The sequence below is a fragment of the Trachypithecus francoisi genome, unplaced genomic scaffold (genome assembly GCF_009764315.1).
Source record: "Trachypithecus francoisi isolate TF-2019V2 unplaced genomic scaffold, Tfra_2.0 Lachesis_group5, whole genome shotgun sequence".
In the NCBI taxonomy this organism is placed as follows: domain Eukaryota; kingdom Metazoa; phylum Chordata; class Mammalia; order Primates; family Cercopithecidae; genus Trachypithecus; species Trachypithecus francoisi.
The window spans coordinates 58,773,460-58,781,265 of NW_022681470.1; the positions used below are offsets into that span (position 1 = coordinate 58,773,460).

The 7,806-nt window shown below is 46.2% G+C and overlaps 1 non-coding gene and 1 pseudogene across 1 annotated transcript; both read left to right on the forward strand.

Annotated features, from left to right (window-relative positions):
* The first annotated feature begins 4,643 nt into the window (after positions 1-4,643).
* Positions 4,644-4,776, forward strand: LOC117077033. Its single transcript, XR_004434625.1, has one exon. It is a non-coding gene; the product is annotated as a small nucleolar RNA SNORA70 (small nucleolar RNA).
* Positions 4,766-5,295, forward strand: LOC117074855 (annotated as a pseudogene).
* The last annotated feature ends 2,511 nt before the right edge of the window (positions 5,296-7,806 follow it).

Below are 7,806 nucleotides of genomic sequence, written 5' to 3' on the forward strand. Positions count from 1 at the left end.
CTTACATCTGTAATCCCAGCACTTTGGGAGGTTGAGGCGGGCAGATCACAAGGTCAGGAGTTCGAGACCAGCCTGGCCAATATGGTGAAACCCCGTCTCAACTAAAAATACAAAAATTAGCCAGGCATGGTGGTGGGTGCCTGTAGTCTTAGCTACTTGGGAACCTGAGGCAGGAGAATCGCTGGAACCTGTGAGATGGAGGTTGCAGTGAGCAGAGATTGCGCCACTGCACTCCAGCCTGGGTGACAGAGTGAAACTCCGCTTCAAAAAAACCAAAAAAGACATAGAGTCTTACTCTTGCCCAGGCTGGAGTGCAGTGGCAGAATCATAGGTCACTACAGCCTTGACCACCTAGACTCAAGGGATCCTCCCGCCTCAGCCTCCCAAGCAGCCACTTACTACAAGTGTGCACCCTATCTCTGGCTAAGTTTACATTTTGTAGAGAGAACGTCTCACTGTGTTGCCCAGGCTAGTCTCCAACTCCTGGCCTCAAGTGATCTTCCTGCTTCAGCCTCCCAAAATGCTGGGATTATGAGTATGAGCCACCATCCCCAGCCGAATTGTTTAATAAATATTCTAAAACTAAATTTGGTATACTAGAGTAGAGCTCAAGATAAAAAGTAAAAAAACTAAATTGTTTTAATTACTAAAATAAATAACTGGAGAAACAAGCAGATTAGGAAAGAGGTTTTCCCTAGGTCTTTACTGGAATAGTGAAATTAGTTTCTCACTTTTAAGGTTGAAATGCCCATCAGAAATATCCCATCTGTTTTTCTTTGTATCTGACAGCTTGTGCCAAATTGGCATGCAATAGTGGATTGCTTTTCTTTCTGTTTTTTTGTTTTTTGTTTTTTTTTTTTTGGTTTTTTTTGGTTTTTTTTTTTTTTAAGACGGAGTCTCGCTGTGTCGCCCAGGCTGGGGTGCAGTGGCGCGATCTCGGCTCACTGCAAGCTCCGCCTCCCAGGTTCATGCCATTCTCTCACCTCAGCCTCCAAGTAGCTGGGACTACAGGCACCTGCCACCACGCCCGGCTAATTTTTTGTATTTTTAGTAGAGACGGGGTTTCACCGTGTTAGCCAGGATGGTTTTGATCTCCTGACCTCGTGATCTGCCCGCCTCGGCCTCCCAAAGTGCTGGGATTACAGGCTTGAGCCACCGTGCCCGGCCTCTTTCTTTTTTTTTTTTTTGAGATAGAGTCTTGCACTGTTGCCCAGGCTGGAGTGTAGTGGCGTGATTCCGGCTCACTGCAACCTCTGCCTCCCAGGTTCAAGCGATTCTCCTGCCTAAGTCTCCCAAGTAGCTGGGATTACAGGTGCCCAGCATCATGTCCAGCTAGTTTTTTTGTATTTTTAGTACCAACCGGGTTTCACCATGTTGGCCAGGCTGATCTCGAACTCTTCATCTCGTGATTCACCCGCTCAGCCTCCCAAAGTGCTGCGATTACAGGTGTGAGCCACTGTGCCCAGCACTTCCAGCACTTTCTTTTTTAAATAGAGACAGGGTTTTGCCACGTTGCCCAGGCTGGTCTTGAACTCCTGAACTCAAACAATCCTCCCACCTTGACCTCCCAAAGTGCTGGGATCACAGGCGTGAGCCACTGTGCCCGGTCGAAATAGTGGATTTCTGAATCAGGGTTTGGAATACATGGGTACAGCTGCACCTGCTATTGAAAGTGCATCTGTTTTCACATAGGAAATGTCTGCAAATAATGAAAGCATGATCATAGCTCCACCCTGTGGCATGTTACTTTTAGTTAAAATTCATTGTCCAAATTCTATTCACGCTGGGCCCAGTGGCTCATGCCTGTAATCCCAGTACTTTGGGAGGCTGAAGTGGGTAGATCACTTGAGGCTGAGACTTGAGGTTTCACCATGTTGGTCAGGCTGATCTTGAACGCCTAACCTCAGGTGATCTGCCTGCCTCGGCCTCTCAAAGTGCTGGGATTATAGGCATGAGCCACTGCATCTGGCCTCAAATAATAATAGTAATAATAATAAGATAATAAATTCAATCTGTTAGATCATGGGTGAGACCTTGTCTCTACTAAACTTCAAAAAATTTAGCTGGGCATGGTGGCATATATTTGTAGCCCCAGCTGCTCAAAGGGACTGAGGCAGCAGGATTCCTTGATCCTGACAAATGGAGGGAGCAGTAAGCTGAGATCACACCATTGCACTCCAGCATACCACTGCACTCCAGCCTGGGCAACAGAGCAAGACCCTGTCTCAAAAACAAGAAAATTGACAATGGCTAACATCTTTAGCTAATAAGACAAATAATTATTGGATATTTTCCTTCCTTTTCCCCATGTTTTACATATCCTAGTCCTTTTCAGTGCATAAAGCTAGGAAATACGTAGTATACAATCCATGCACAGAAACTTCTATTTCTGTATGTGTCCTTGTGTTATAAAACAAAAACTAAGTCCCTCCAACTCCAATCTAGCACCACGGGATTCATTCTAGCTGTCTCTCTTAGTTGTAACAGCAAGAAACCTGGCTTCTCATTATAATAATTTACTCATTTGTTCAATCCTGGTTACATATATTTTGGAGTTAGTAAACCATAGCTCTGAGAAATGGATTTGCCAGCTATAATAGTGTTTGTACACAGTTGTTTTCAGTCTTCAGTATCTATTCCAAACATGTTCCAAAGCTATTTGGATAGATACTGTGTTTTATAACACAAGGACACAAGGGTGCATGGCTCACGCCTGTAATCCTAGCACTTTGGGAGGCTGAGATGGGTGGATCACTTGAGGCCAGGAGTTAGACAGGCACCAGCCTGGCCAACATGGTGAAACCCCGTCTTTACTAAAACATAGAAAAATTAGCCAGGCATGGTGGTGCACGCCTGTAGTCCCAGCTACTCTGAAGGCTGAGACACAGGAATTGCTTGAATCCTGGAGGTGTAGATTGCAGTGAGCCAAGATCGTGCCACTGCAATCCAGCCTGGACAACAGAGCAAGACCCTGTCTCAAAAATAAAGGAAAAAAAAGGGCCAGGTGCAGTGATTCACACACCTGTAATCCCAGCACTTTGGGAGGTCAAGGCAGGTGGATCACCTGAGGTCAGGAGTTCGAGACCAGCCTGTCCAATATGGCAAAACCCCATCTCTACTAAAAATACAAAAATTAGCCAGGCGTGGTGGCATGCACCTGTAATCCCAGCTACTTGGGAGGCTGAGGCAGGAGAATGGCTTGAACCTGGGAGGTGGAGGTTGCAGTGAGCCAAGATCATGCAACTGCACTACATCTTGGGTGACAGCAAGATTCCGTCTCAACAACAACAACAACAACAACAACAACAGTATTCTCTGATCATTACTGGGAGAGGTGTGTAACGTTTCTTACGCTGTTGGTGAATTTGTCCGTTTTCTCTTGTATTCTGTTAATTTTTTTATTTTTTGATACAGGGTCTTGCTCTGTTGCCCAGGCTGGAGTGCCGTGGCATGATCTCAGCTCACTGCAGCCTTGACATCCTGGGCTCAAGTGATCCTCCCACCTCGGCCTTCCAAGTAACTGGGACTACATGTGTTCACCACCATGCCCAGCTAATTTTTGTATTTTTCTTAGAGACAGGGTTTCACCATGTTGGCCAGACTGGTCTCAAAATCCTGAGTTTAAGCAGTCCACCTGCCTTGGCCTCTCTTAGTGCTGGGATTACCGGCATGAGCCATTGTGCTCAGCCAATTTCTATTTTATTTGTTTTGATACTGTATTATTAGATAGATAATACTCCAACATGTGAGTTAGAACACTAACAAGCAATTTATACCTAGGTATTTGTGAACTCCTTACCATCCCAGGTTTCTGCCTCCTCAACTTGAAGTAATACCGTCCTGTCTTATTATTTCTTTTCCTTGAGTGTTTTGTTTTGTTTTGTTTTTTAGGTAAACTCTTACTCTGTCGCCTAGGCTGGAGTACAGTGGCACAATCTCAGCTCACTGCAACCTCCGCCTCCGGGTTCATGTGATTCTCCTGCCTCAGCCTCCTGAGTAGCTGGGATTACAGACATGCGCCACCACACCGGGCTAATTTTTATATTTTTGATAAACATGGGGTTTCACCATGCTGGCCAGGCTGGTCTCAAAGTATTGATCTGTCTACCTCAGCTTCCCGAAGTGCTGGGATTACAGGTGTGAGCCGCTGTGCCTGGCCGAGTTTTTTTAAATTTTAAACTACGTATTTCCCCATTTATTGGTTTGTGAGTTATATACTGTCTTCAATTTATATTACTTAAGTGGTTTCCTTTAAAACTTTAATACAGGCCGGGCGCGGTGGCTCAAGCCTGTAATCCCAGCACTTTGGGAGGCCGAGACGGGCGGATCACGAGGTCAGGAGATCGAGACCATCCTGGCTAACCCGGTGAAACCCCGTCTCTACTAAAAAATACAAAAAACTAGCTGGGTGAGGTGGCGGGCGCCTGTACTCCCAGCTACTGGGGAGGCTGAGGCAGGAGAATGGCTAAACCCGGGAGGCGGAGCTTGCAGTGAGCTGAGATGCGGCCACTGCACTCCAGCCTGGGCGACAGAGCGAGACTCTGTAAAAAAAAAAACAAAAACTTTAATACAGATACTTAAGATCTCACATTTATTCCTACTCTCCATCTAATAATACAAGGAGCTTAAAATGCCTTAACTTCCTGCACCCAATTAAGCCGACTGAGTTCCTTTCCTCATGGGGGCCCAGTGTGCAATGGCTGCAAACAGCAGCTTCCCTGGTAGTGATGCAGCCTGTTTGTTGTATGGGTTGCTCTAAGGACCTTGGAGACAGTCCTTTCAGATGGATGTTCATGTTTCTGACCTTGCACTACCCCAGTGTAGGCTCCAAACAGGCATGCGAGGTGCCATTGGAAAGCCCCAGGGCACTGTGGCCAGGGTTCACATTGACCAAGTTATGTCCATCCGCACCAAGCTGCAGAACAAGGAGCATGTGATGGAGGCCCTGTGCAGGGCCAAGTTCAAGCTCCCCAGCCGCCAGAAGATCCACATCTCAAAGAAGTGGGGCTTCACCAAGTTCAATGCCAATGAATTTGAAGACATGGTGGCTGAGAAGCGGCGTATCCCAGATGGGTCAAGTACGTTCCCAATCGTGGCGCTCTGGACAAGTGGCAGGCCCTGCACTCATGAGGGCTTCCACTGTGCTGCCCCCTCTTAATACTCACCAATAAATTCTACTTCCTGTCCACCTAAAAAAAAAAAAAAAATGCCTTCACTTCAATTACCCCTCTTTCTTACGTACTTTGTTATTTTAGTTTTATCCTGATTCCCTCAATAAACATTATTAGTATATTATTAGTGTTGTTTCTATACAGTTGTTTACATTTATCTACTTTGTTTGCTCACTGTTCCTTTTTGCATCTCATTCCTTCCTTCAGTGATTCCTTTCCTTCTTGAAATAATTCCTGGCCTAGCGCAGTGGCTCACACGTGTAATCCCAGCACTTTGGGAGGCCGAGGCGGTGGGCGGGGGGGGGGGGGGGGGGGGGGGGGGGGGTGGATCACCTGAGGTCAGGAGTTTGAGATCAGCCTGGCCAACATGGTGAAACCCCGTCTCTACTTAAAATACAAAAATTAGCTGGGTGTGGTGGCAGGTGCCTGTAATCCCAGCTACTCTTGAGGCTAAGGCAGGAGAATTGCTTGAACCCGGGAGGCAGAGGTTGCAGTGAGCCGAGATTGTGCCACTGCGCTCCAGCCTGGGGGACAAAAACTAGTCTTCATCTCAAAAAAAAAAATTCCTTTAGAATTTCTTTTTTTTTTTTTTTTTTTTTTGAGACGGAGTCTCGCTCTGTCGCGTGGGCTGGAGTGCAGTGGCGGGATCTCAGCTCACTGCAAGCTCCGCCTCCCGGGTTCACGCCATTCTCCTGCCTCAGCCTCCCCAGTAGCTGGGACTACAGGCGCCCGCCACCTCGCCCGGCTAGTTTTTTGTATTTTTAGTAGAGACGGGGTTTCACCGTGTTAGCCAGGATGGTCTCGATCGCCTGACCTCGTGATCCGCCCGTCTCAGCCTCCCAAAGTGCTGGGATTACAGGCTTGAGCCACCGCGCCCGGCTTAGAATTTCTTTAGAAGTCTATGGATGGTAAATACTCTCAATTTTTATCTAAAAATCTGCTTTTCCCTTTTTAATAGTTCATTTTTAATTTTATGTTATTTTTATAAAGACAGGGTCTCCCTGTGTTGCCCAGGCTGGTCTGGAAATCCTTGGCTAAAGAGATCTTCCTGCCTCAGCCTCCTAAAGTGCTGGGATTACAGGCTTGAGCCACTGCATGTGACCAAATAATAGTTTAGTTGGGTATACAATTCCAATTTGACAGTTGGCTTTTTTTTCCTCAGTATTTTGAAGATAATGTCTCCGGCTTGTATGTTATTAATGAGAGGTCTGCCCTTGGTCCAATTTCTTATTTTGAGACGGAGTTTTGCTCTTGTTGCTCAGGCTGGAGTGTAATGGTGTGATCTTGGCTCACCACAACCTCCGCCTCCCTGGTTCAAGTGATTCTCCTCCCTCAGCCTCCAAAGTACCTGGGATTACAGGCATGTGCCACCATGGCTGGCTAATTTATATTTTTAGTAGAGACAGGGTTTCTCCATGTTGGTCAAGCTGGTCTTGAACTCCCAACCTCAGGTGATCCACCCACTTCGGCCTCCCAAAGTGCTGGGATTATAGGTGTGAGCCACCACGCCTGGCCCCTTGGTCCAATTTCTAATTGCCATTCTTTTGTAGATAATCTGTCTCTTTTATTTCACTGCTGTAAGATCTTTATGTCTTGGTTTTCTTCAATTAACTAAAACATGTCTATAGGTAGCTTTATTTTTATTTTTGCTTATAATTTATTGTAACTTTTTAATTTTTTTTTTTTTTTTTTGAGACATGTTCTCACTCTGTCACCCAGGCTGGAGTGCAGTGGCGCAATGTCAGCTCACTGCAACCTCTGCCTCCCAGGCTCAAGCAATTCTCCTGCCTCAGCCTCCCGAGTAGCTGAGATTACAGATGTGTGCCACTACTGCCCGGCTAATTTTTTGTATTTTTAGTAGAGATGGGGTTTCACCATGTTGGCTAGGCTGATTTTGAACTCCTGAGTTCAAATGATTCACCAGCCTCAGCCTCCCAAAGTGCTGGGATTACAGGCATAAGCCACTGTGCTCGGCCCTGTAACTTTTAAATCTATAGAATTATGCCTTTCTATAGAATGGAAAATGTGTGGCCATTATTTTGAAATGTCCATCATATGTTACATTGTAATCATTTACAAATAAAGAAAGAAAATGCACTGGGGGAGAGGTGGGTTGTGGCCACAGTGTCCCCTTTCTATAATCCTGAATTCCTGAATCTCTCTGCCGTAAGTTATTACAGTACCTTCTACAGGCCAATTCTGAGGCAAACTAGACACTGTGGGAGCCATGCAGGGAACCAGAAGTGGAAATGAGGTTCCTGGTATTCCTAGGAAGAAGGAAGGCTATAAGGGGAAATAATATAATTCCTAAAATCTTTTTTTTTTTTTGATACAGGGTCTTGCTCTGTTGCCCCAGCTGGAGTGCAATGGTATGATCATGGCTCACTGCAGCCTTGACCTCCCAGGCCAAAGCAATACCCCTACGTCATCTGAGTAGCCAGGACCACAGGTGTGCATCACCACACCCGGCTAATTTTTTAAAATATTTTTGTAGAGAGGGGATCTCCCTCTGTTGCCTAGCCTCGTCTTGAACTCCTGGGCTCAAGCGATCCTCCTGCCTCAGCCTCCCAAAGTGTTGGGATTACAGACGTGAGCCACCACACCTGGCCTAAAATCTTTTACCCTTTAGCCAAGG